Here is a 12498-nt window from a genome sequence, read left to right as displayed (position 1 = left end):
GATGCGGGTGACAAGAGTTGGAGAACGAAAATACCGTTAACCTGAAGAGACAGGGATGAGCCGGTTAGCTGACCTTGAGAATTTAACATTAACTGCGCCTGTTCGTCTCCTTGTGTGGTTTTGTCTTTTGTTTGTGTTAATGTTGTTTACTCCATAGAAATTAACTCGTAAAATTAGAAGGTTTTGAGAAAGTAGAAGTAAGAATGGACTCAACGGCTTCCAAGAAGGAAGGGTCGCCCCCGGGGACGAGTAATCCATGTCCTCTGGAGAAAGGCGACCCACGTCCGTTTGCCCCTCAAAGGAGACGCAGAAGCGCCACGGTAAATATGTGTTTTAAAGATAGGTATGTTTTAGAGTAAAAACAAGTAACTGTGTCTTTGATTCGACTGTGAGAATGTCGGAAGCTTCCGTGAATGAATTGAATATCTGGGAAGAACAGCTTGTATTCTGTAGAACTGACTGTCGTTAACTCTTTGTTGTCTGGCTTTAATGTTAAAAGCATGAGTCTATTAAGTTGTTTGGAATTGAATGAGTGTGAAAAGTGATTGTTGAGTGTGTTCATTTCGATTTAAGATTGTGCACCCAGGAATGGGATATAAAATTGAATTATATTTTAAGTTAAAGTTTTATTTTTAGTTGGTTTTGCAACTGTGAAAAGGCAATGAACAATTTTCTGAGGGATAAGCTTCAGCCTTGAAGGTCTGAAGATGTCTGGCAGAAATCTAATTTGGGGTTTGGAACATTGTTTTAATTGGAAACTCTGCTATTGTTTTATTTTACAGTCTAAATTTGAAGACATGTTTTACTGACTGTTATATTGTTTTAAGGGAAAGAAAGGATAGAAAAGGAGGTATAGGAAAGATTCTGTCTGTTTAAAAAGATTAAAGTTTGTGGAAGGACCTAGTGTTAAGTCTTTTGTTGTAAGAATGTTAAATAACTTTTTCTTTAGTTTTTGGTTTTATTACAGTCATTTGAAAAGGCGCCTGAAGAAAGAGCAAGAAAATGATGTAATTTACCTATCTTTTAAAATAAGCACGTGCTATTCTGTTCTGTTGTGTGTAGTTAATAAGTATTATAAGTTAATAAGTCTGAATTGAATTAATACTGTTAAGGTTAATTGACCTGTTTAAGTTGAAGAACTGGAAATGTCATTTGCAACCACAATGTCGAGTTTTGGAGGAGTCTTAAGTTCCGGACAGGGGACTCACTCATATAACATCGGCAGTTTTGATTTTTAAATATTATTGCAATGAATTGGAATTGGAATCATCTTTGTCGTAAAATTCCTTGGATTAGGAACCTCTTACAAGAGATACAAAAAGTTTGGAAACAATTGGAGTTTAATCTAAAATGCTGTCTTTCCTGATGGAGATGCTTTCCTTTGAAGTTGAAAAATGTTACACATAATTTTGTTGTTTTTAAACCCTAAGGATACCAAAAGGATTGAAAAGGTTTAAAATAGATAGTTCTTTTCGATCAGAAAAGAAAGGTTTCGTAAAGTGACGTAGCTGAGAATGTTTTGCTCCGCCCCCTTGGAGACAAACAAAGAACTTAACCCGCTGCAGCTTTTTGCATAGCTGAGAGTCAAATTTATACATATTGGACATTGTTAAATTTTACATTTCTAATAGACAGATAGAATTGGACAAATTAACCCATTGGGCTCAGGGGCAGAGCCACAATGGATTCTTTTTAAGCAGGTGACGGCAGGTTCCAAGGCCACATGAGAACTGATGCCACAACAAGAGATCCAGCAGCTTTGAGAATTTAAAACTGAATTGCAGACATCAAATATCATAGCATCTTTATCAATGAGACAAATGCTTGAGAAGGAAAGATAGTTGCAAACACTTCTGTCCTTAACGTACAAAAAGTACAACCAAGTCTGGGCATAAGAAATTGGAATCAATAAACAAAATTTAATTGATATGAGCGGTTATTTTAAAGCACTCAAAGGGAAATTTATCTGATATTTAAGAGGACAATCAAAGTTTTAGAAAATAACAAATCAGTGGTTTACTGTGTTGGACATTAGCAATGGGTTCTGGTCCATACAGTTGGCACAAGAGTGTCAAAATAAATTTGCATTTACGTTCAAGGGACAACAGTACATCTGGACGTGTCTCTCCCAGGGATTTTATAATAATCCATCGATATTCCACCTTCCTTCAGAAGGTTAGAGTGAAAGTTAAGCTGAAAATGGCACCGATAATGAAGGAAAAGGTTTCTTATTTGGGAATAGTAATAACACAGGGAAAGCATGAGACAGAGCAAAAGTTAGTGCAGACAATCCTCAAACTCCCCCTAGCGCGAGATATTAAAGCTCTAAAAAAAAAGGACAGTTCCTATTTCTGGTTATGAGATTAAACAGACAAGAAGCACCAACCCCCATGGTTAACCCCACATCCGAATTACCGACGAGTAAGGTTACGACCCAACAGCCACAAGTGACTGGTCTCCCTTGCCCGGTCTTGACTACAGGACTAGAAAATAATAAAACCTAATAAAATTGTATATGATAATGTAAAGCTTGAGTTGGTACCGGTAATATTGATTTTCTCAGATATCCAGCTACCTGACTGGTGCCCTGAGAAGACCCGAGAGTTGTACAAGGTATTACTGTAACAATTGTTGAGACAGGAATTTGGTAATGAGAAAATAATAAAGGCGCAGAAGTGGTGCAGCTGAAGTAGGACAGGATCTGTCAAAAACGGTGACAGGACTGGTGAGAGTACGGGAAGGTCATGCTCATACTATTAATGATATCATAGAAAAGGTAAAGGAGGTCCACGACATTTCAAATAATGAAAGTTTTTGTAGTACATATGGTCCGTGGATGTTAGAACAAACAAAGGAAAATTGGAGGCAAATTGATGCAGGACAGGTACCAGTTTGGATCAATTACACCCAGTTGGAGGACTTAGCTAGTCACACAAATGATAAAATTATCAGGTGCCAACTCAGAAAACTTAAGGTATGGAAAGGTCAGGAATGTGTAAATACAGGATCTATGTGTATTGGAGTTGTGTTGGGAATACCTGTAATTCTGAGAGATAAGTTAGGGATACAATTACATGAAGTAGAAAATATAGGGGTGATAAGGGGAAAAGATTACATAAAATACAATGATATTTTACCATATGTTGTGGAAATTGGAAAAGAGGTAATTGGAACAACATTGTCCATTGTCTGAGTGTAGTCTGGAAAACCAGGTGATCATATGTCCTCGTCATATATATAAATTGGCAGAATCAAAATGTGGATTTAATACCACTGTAAATTGCACCATGGAAACTAGGAAAGCATTGTCAGGACTAACCCATGTGGCCTATATGGGAAAGGGGAGATATTGCTTCACCACCACAGCGAAGGAGGACCAGTATGGACATGAACGGACTTGTCCGGTGAGCAACAGTACATTTTGGTTCAACCCACAATTACCAACCCGAGTAGGGAAGATGGAGTTGGTACAGATACATGAGCAAAAGACAGAAACGATAACTGTGACAGAAAGTATTAAGGAGGATTTGACAAATTACCTCCGAGAATATGAATATACTATTCAGCCATTGCTCACATGCTTGGGTAAAGAGAGACAGCAGCTGGAAGCCATTGCAAGCTGGAACAAAAGTCGAAGATGCGACAAGATGAGATTGACAAGATAAATGATTCTACCTGGCAGGAGGACTTCTGGAACTGGGGTCAGACGTGCAGATACACCCCTGGTTTAGAATTATCTCCCATGTCCTGATAGTGGTTTTGGGTATCATGGTGTTAGATGTGACATACTTAATTTGGCAACTTAAGAAATTAATTAGGCAATGCAAGAGGATGTATGAACACAGGTTGGACAGCTACCCGAAAAGCAATTAGTGTTTGAACTTGCTCTGTAAAAGGAGGGACAATTAGTTATGCCATAAAAAGGGTAATTGTATAACCTTTTCATATATACTTAAAGTGAGGAAATGAATGATCAATGTACTTTATGAAATTGTATTATGTTTATACAATCGATAATGTAACAGTGATGTTTAAATGAATTTGTAATTGTACAAGTGTACCACCTTTTATGTTGTAAGAAAGTATTTGAAGCCCCTGCAAAACTTATGCCTTTACAAAATTCCCGCTGCCCCCTTGTGATATAAGCAGGCGACGTATTGAGTGCGACCCCTCCGGGTGTTGAAGGCTGTTTCTAGACAAATAGAGACCATTAAAGGCACCTAGGTGGGATCAAGGGAAGGATTCTTAAAAGGGTTGTAGAAGAGTCAAGAGGGGACTGTCAGAACGGAATTTTAGAATTTTAAGAACAGAATATTATGGGGACATTTAAGCTGAGATTAATCAATCATGTATTGCTAACTTGGCCTTGTGGCTGCTACAGCGCGATGGCAGAAAAAGATATTATGCTTCAATGACTACTTTAAATACCTCTCCCCTCCACATACGATGATATTGTGTTATCATGGTATGATAAAAGGAGGGATTGTTGGAGAAATTTTCTTAGCTTTGCTAATTATTACTTAACTTTGTAGAAGCAGAAAAGCAGGACACAGCTAACCTAACCACAACCAACGGTCATAAATTGTAGACAGAGCAGCTAACCACAATCAGACATTATGGCCAGATGTGGTGTCCGGAGTGGGCATTGAATTAAGGAACTAGCTTGTTATTGTTGAAACTGATGTTTTGCTGACCTCGGACTGTGCATGGTGTATAGTCACGTAGGCAGTCCTGTGGTTATCTTGCGGTTTTATGTCTGACCCTGCATGGTGCACCGTTACGTAGGCAGTCTTGTGGGTGTTTATCTAATTGTGAAACTGTTAGCTCTGCCTCTTTTATACTATATAAATCCACGGCGATCTGTAGCTCTTTGGGAGTAGCACTGAACCGCATTTAGGTAAGGTGTTATCCCCCATGATATCATGCAATAAAGGGTTTGATTCTCAACATCTGAGTCCGGAGAATTTGTTCAACAATAGGGCACAATCTGGATTTTCTGCAACAGTTTAGAACTTAGAGAAAGAAGATCTTGTTTCTTTCTCACAAAAGTCTACATGAATGCTTTGAAATGGTCGAGTGGACCATCACTATGATTGCAAAGGAGTTTTAGGTGGCCTATTCCCACAATTTTGGCAGATAGTACATTTGATAACCAATTATTCTAGGTCACTGTCTAGGCCAGGCCAATAAACAAAACCTCAAGCTATGGATTTCACACTGACTATTCCTAGCTGTTCAGTCTGGAGTTTTGCCATAATCCTATCTCTCAGAGAACTAGGTACTATGACCCCACTTATTGCAGCCACTGTTCACATGATAACTCATTGGATGATTGTGGAACAGTTTCAATTCCTCATCTGTAAAATGGTCAAATTCTGTCCATCCATTCAATGTCTGCTTGTAGATTCTTTTCAATACTGAGTCTTTCTGAGTTTCAGCTGCAATTTCAGTTGCAATGATTGTAAAATCATCATCACCTACTCTTATTGTGAAGATTCCACTTTCAGAGCCTACTTCTGAATTTTCTTTCAGCAAGACGACAGTTCATCAGTGATAGCATTCTCTTTTGAACTGTGATATTTGAAGATGTAGTCATATTGTGAGAGGAGTAAATCCCACTGCTGCATCCTTGACACTGCCATTATCGTATTGCAGATTTTGGTTCCAGAATAGCTGTTAGGGGTTTATGATCTGTTACTAGCGTGAAATTTCTACCCAACAAAAACTGATGAAACTTTTTGATTTAAAAGCGCTTTCTTTTCTATCTGCATGCAGTTGCTTTCATTCTTGGTCAGGGTGCATGACAAAAGTGATATAGGTTTCTCTTGACCATCATCTATGACATGAGTGATCACTGCTCCAACTCCATACTTTGAAGTGTCTCATCCTAGCTTCAGGTCATGATTTATGGCGGAATGAATGAATGGTGCATCACTGGTCAAGCTTCTCTTACATGCATCATAAGCATCTTGTTGTGCTTTAGACAATTCCCATTTCACATCTTTCTTCAACATCTCATGTAATGGAGCTAACACCATTGCAAGCTCAGGCAGAAATCATGAGTAGTATTGGATCATGCCTAGAAAAGATCTAAGCTCAGGCACATCTTTAGGCTTCGGGGCATTGACGAGTGCCTCTATTGTCTCTTTCATTTGGTGTAGTCCTTTTTCATTGATTTTCAGGTGAATTTTCAGTACACTACCTCAGATTGACCAATAGCATACTTGCTCTTTTTCAACTTTACTTTGTGATCATTGAGCCTTTTTAACGCTTCATCCAACACTTGAAGATTCTCTTCCTCTGTTGTGGTCACAATCAACACATCATCCTGATTACAGCAGCAATGCAGCAGTCTTTGCAAAATCTTATCCATTGTAGCTTGGAAAATATTTGGAGAAGTCTTCAAACCATAGGACAACTTTGTGTAGGAGCATAACCCTATGTGTGAGTTTATTGTGAGACACAGCTGACTTGATCCACATTGAGCTGTGCTTAAGCATGGGACAAATCCAACTTGGTGAATAGATTGGATCGTGCTAACTCCGCATACAAATCTTAACAGGTCGATAGTGGATACATTCATTGCCTGGTTGATTGTGACTTTGTAGTCCCTGCACAGTCTTATGGTTAGTCTGACTTGGGCACTACTACAATTGGGTTTGCCCAGTCACTGTGATCAGTTTTCATAGCGCAGAGTTCCTCCCTAGCTTCTTTCATTCCTCTTCAACCTGGGTTTTGAGAGCATAAAGAACTGGCCTAGCCTTGCAATATACCGGTTTTGCATCAGGCTTAATTCGGATGTGCACTTTCACACCAATTGTGCCTTCATTGCTGTTGTTGAAAATGTTCCAGTAACTCTTCAATAACTGAAAGGGAACCTGAGAACTGAAAAGTTTAGTATACGTTGAACGAGAGACTTGGGTAAAAACACGCAAGGGTCTCGTCTATAGAAGAAACATGGGACGTCAGCCAAAAACATATGGGTCGTATGAAGTAACTCCTACAAAAACAAGAATGCAGAACCTCGATTAGCAAATGTCCTTAACAGTAAAAACGTACAATGGAAAGGCAAAGGGCTATAGACAGGAGATGCTATAGAATGCTCATTCAGCAGAAACAGGACAATGAGACAATGTCTAGTATGTATATAGGAAATAAGTAACCAAAAAACAGGAGATAGGAGACATTTGATTTGTATTAACGAAGAACTAACCGTAGTTACAGGAAACCGTGTACTAAAAGTTAACCCCTGACAGGATAAGTCCTGTCTATTTTCAGAATTGTATAACCACAATGTACGTGCACAATCAGTGATTAAAGGATTGTAATTTTTAGCAAGGAATGATGTAAACCGATCACCATGATTGGATATTGATAAGACAATGTTTGTACTGGATTGGTGATTAGATTTTTAGCAATTTATTTCAATGTATACTTAAACCTATGTCTGTAAACGATCGGGGAACAGTTGGTGAGGTCTCTGACTGAGCTAGTGTTCCCCTGCATATGCTTGAATAAATCGGTCAAGGAAGAAACTTCTGTCTCGTCTGATTACCGCGGGGGAGAATGAATTCTCCGCTTCAATAGCTGATCAAGCTTCTTGGTTGTATGTGATGCTTCAAACTATAAGGTTGGAGCAGTAGTCAGTCATGTCATGACTATTTGGTCAAGAGAAGCCCATAGAATTTGAGGCATGTATCGTGACCAAGAGTAAATGCAACTACCTGCAGATAGAAAAGGAAACACTTGGAATCATCTTCAGAATCATAAAGTTTCACCAGTTTCTGTTGGGTAGAAACTTCACGCTAGTAACAGATCATAAACTCCTAATAGCTATTCTGGGACCGATGATGACAGTGTCAAGGATGCAGCGGTGGGCTGTACTACTCTCACAGTATGACTACATTGAATATCTCAGTTCGAAAGGGAATGCAATCGCTGATGCACTGTTGCATTTACTGCATGAAGATTCAGAAGTAGGCTGTGAAAGTGGAATCTTCACAATAGGAGTAGTAGATGATGACTTTCCAATCATTGCAACTGAAATTGCAGCTGAAACTCAGAAAACGACCCATGTACAAACATTGAATGGATGGACAGAATTTGACCATTGTACAAATGAGGAACTGAAACCATTCCACAATGATCACAATGAGTTATCATGTGAACAGGGATTGCATGAAGTGGGGTCATAGAGTGGTAGTACCTAGTTCTCTGAGATATGATTATGGCAGAACTCCATACTGAACACACAGGAATAGTCAGTATGAAATCCATAGCTTGAGGTTTTGTTTATTGGCCTGGTCTAGATAGCGACCTAGGATCATTGGTTGGCAAACGTACTATCTGTCAAAACTGTAGAAATAAGCTGCCTAAAACACCTTTGTAATTGTGGTCACCGCTGATTCGACCATTTCAAAGAGTTCAGGTGAGAAGGAAAAGGACAATTTCTTAGTACTCATCGATAGCCACTTGAAGTGGATTGAAGTCAAGCACATGGGTCAAAACGCCAATGCTGAACGAACAATAGACGAGTTATGGTCTACTTTTGCTTGGCATGGTTTACCAGATGAGCTTGTCTCAGATAATGGTCCTCAATTACATTCTGCCCCATTCCAAAATTTCATGAAGCAAAATGGTATCAAACATACCCTCACTCCTCCTTACCATACAGCATCCAATAAAGCAGCTGAAAGATCTGTTAGGACAGTTAAAGAAGCACCCAAGAAACAAGTACCACATGGGTGTGTTCAAATTTCAGTTTGAAACAGTGGTTGGCTAATTTCCTGCTGAAATACAAAACAACCCCACACTCCACTACAGGGTATACATCTGCTGAGTTTTTAATGAAGAGAAGGTCAAGGACGCATTTGCGACTGGTCCCACCAAACTTGACTATTAAAACTGAACACAAACAGTTCAGTCAAAAATGTCAGTATGACATAAACAAGAGAGAATACAGTTTCAGACAAAATGAGCATGTTTGTGCTTTGAATCCCCCTCACAAATCAACAAATGGGATGTGGGAAATGTAGTAGAAGTGTTTGGAACTAAAAGATACTTGGTTGAAACTGACGGAAAAGAAACATTCATGTCGATCGCATGATCCCAGCAAGGGTTGAACCAAAACATGAGCACAATCTGCTTGATCACGAGCTCATGCCAGAGTTTGTACCAGTTGAGGCTTCAGTGTCTGAAGTACCAATTTCTGAGAAACAAATAAGATCTTCTTTAAGTATTGAACCAAAGCCAAGCAGTCCAAAACCTGACTCCACACCAAAACCTGTAAGGAGATCAGAAAGACTTCGTAAACAAGTTATTAAACTTGATTTGTAGATACAGTTCATTGAAAAGGAGCAGGAAGAAAAATGGCGTGATGATGTAATGACGTAAATAAACACTTCCTTGAAATGACCATGCTTGGTGTCCATTTTCTCTGCTAGTACCACCGAATATATTACAGTTATAGATTCCATAGTGAAAATAATTTCTATTTACCCTATCGGTTCCCCTTAATATCTTGACAACTTCAATGAAATCACCCTTTAACCTTCTAAGTTCGAGGGACTACAACCCTAGTTTGTGTCATCTCTCCTGATAGCTTTCCCTTGCAGTCCAGATATCATTCTAGTAAATCTACGCTGCACTCCCTCCAAGATGAATATATCCTTCCTAAGGTGTGATGTCCAGACTGAACACAGTACTCCAAGTGTGATCTAACCAAGGCTTTGTATAGTTGCAGCATGACTTCTGACTTAGATTTAAAGACCAGCATTCCATTAACCTTTTGGATTATTTTTTGTACCTGTCTGAGACATTTAAATGATCCAGTAACATGGATCCCCAAGTCTCTTTGGTCCTCCACTGTTTGTAGCCATGGAGATTGACAGAAAATTCAGCCTCTTTCACTGGATGTACAGGCAAAGACAGACGTGGATATGGTTATAACAGGCAAAGACATACATAAAGCTAATTGGTGACTGAATGCACTGCTCCATGAGGGAAATTCCTCTCTATTGATCGAGAGGGCATTTTAGATTCGAAGGGTTATAAATTTGTTGGTACCTGGATTTTTGGCATAAAGGGGCAATGGAAAATGGAAGGCCTGAGATGGCCCAAAATATGGCCTTGGGCCTCATTCCTATTAATTATAATGTCAAATCCTCCACCATCAACATCCTGATGGGTCACCATTGACCAAAAACTTATCTGAATGAGCCACATAAATACTGAGGCTAAAAGAGCAGGCCAGAAACTGGGTATCCTGTGCCGAGTAACTCAATTCCCGACTCTCCAAACTCTTCTGCTGCCTATAAGCCAGGCTTGTGATGGAATACTCTCCACTTGTTTGGATGAGTGCAGCTTCAACAACACTCAGGAAGTTTAACACTATCTAGGACTTGATTAGCACCCCACCCACCACCTTAAACATTCACTTCCTCCACCACCAGTGCAATGTGGCAGCAGCGTTTACCATCTATAAGATATACTGCAGCAAATTGCCAAGAATTCTTTGATAACACTTCCCACAACTTGTAACTTGTAAAAGGGCAAGGGCAAGGGCAAGGGCAGCAGGCATATGGGAATACCATAAGAACAGGATTAGGCTATTTAGTCCTTCGAGCCTGTTCCACCATTCAATGAGATCATAGAGTCATTTACAGCATTGTTGATACAGGCCATTTGGCCCATCAGGTCCATGCCAACCCTCCATGGAGCAATCCAGTTAGTCCCACTCCCCCACTCTATCCCTGGAGCCCTGCAAATTTATTTCCTTCAAGCGCCCACACTATTTTCCTTTTGAAATCATTCATTGTCTCTGCATCCACCGGCCTGATGGACAGTGAGTTGCAGGTCATTACCACTCGCTGCGTAAAAAGGTTCTTCCTCACGTTCCCCTGCATCTCTTGCCCAAAACCTTCAATCTGTGTCCCCCAGTCCTTGTACTATTTGTTAATAGGAACAGATTTCTTTGTCTAACTTATCTAAGCCTGTCATAATCTTGGGTAGAAGATTTTTGGGTCCCCTTTTATGTTGACTGCCATTCTATTGTCATATTCTCTCTTTGCCAGTCTTATTTTCCTCTTCACATCCCCCCTCAACTTATTGCATTTGGCTTGGTTCTCACTCGAAGAATTCACCTGACATGCATCATACACCCTCTTTCATATTTTATTATAATCTCTATCTCCCTCGTCATCCAAGGAGCCCAGTTCTTGTTTCCCCTACTTTTCACCCTTGTTGGAATGTACCTAGCCTATACCTGAAGTATTTGTTCCTTGAAGATAACCCATTGTTCTGTTACAGTTTTTCCTGTCAGTCATTGGTTCCAGTTTACCCTGGCTAGATCCTTTCTCATTGCATTGAAATGATCCCTCTTCCAATCTAGCTGTTCTACCTTAATTTGTTCCTTGCTTTTCTGCATTACTAGTCTAAACCTTATGATACGATGATCACTTTTCCCCAAGTGCTCCCAGACAGACACTTGGTCCACTTGGCCCACCTCATTTCCCAACACCAGATCCAGCAATGCCTCCTTTCTAGTTGAGTGGAGGACATAATAATCAAGGAAGTTTTCCTGAACCCAATCCAGAAATTCTCCCTCCCCACCTTCCTTTCTCTTTACTCCAGCATTATCCCAATTGATATTTGGGTAATTGAAGTCCCCCAATATCACCATTCTATAGTTCTTGCACATCTCTGCAATGTCGCTGCAGATTTGCTCTTCTATCTCTCTCTCACTATTTGGAGGCCTATAGAATACCCTCAATAGCGTGATCATTCCCTTTTTGCTTCTCAAGTCTAATCAAATGGATTCTGTCCTTGCCCCCTCAAGGACATCCCCTCTTTCCAACACTACAATGTCTTCCCTAATCAGTACTGCCACCTCACCTCCCTTTTACCTTCTCTATATTTTCTGAATACTTTATATCCTTGTATATTAAGCGCCCAGTCCTCACCATTTCTAAGCCACATTTCTATAATTGTCACATCATATTCCCATACTGCTATTTGTACTTATAGCTCACCAACCTGATTCACCTCACTTTGTACATTTACATACATGCATTTGAATCCTGTCTTTGCATTCCTCATAGCCCTTCTCATCCTCTTGCTATCTAATTGGAACTACTCCTTTCTCTAGTACTGTCCAATACCCTCACATTATGCACCTTATTCTTCTTTTCTGCTTCTATATGCTGGTGCCCATCCCCCTGCCAGTTTAGTTTAAACCCTCCCCAACCACACTAGTGAACCTCCCACAAGGACATTGGTCCCAGTTCTGTTGAGGTGCGAAGGTCCCTTTTGAATAGGTGCCTCCTGCCCCAGAACTGGTTCCAATGACTCAAGTATCTGAAGCCCTCCCTCCTGCACCATGCTTCAGCCATGCATTGATCCTGCCTATCTTCCTATTTCTACTCCATACCAGAAATTAATGGTAACCTAGGGGCTAAAAAGAATGAGAAAATTAAGGATATTAATATCAGCCGAGAAAAA

The sequence above is a fragment of the Heterodontus francisci genome, chromosome 9, assembly GCF_036365525.1.
Source record: "Heterodontus francisci isolate sHetFra1 chromosome 9, sHetFra1.hap1, whole genome shotgun sequence".
Lineage (NCBI taxonomy): Eukaryota > Metazoa > Chordata > Chondrichthyes > Heterodontiformes > Heterodontidae > Heterodontus > Heterodontus francisci.
Note: the sequence above shows the minus strand (reverse complement) of the source record.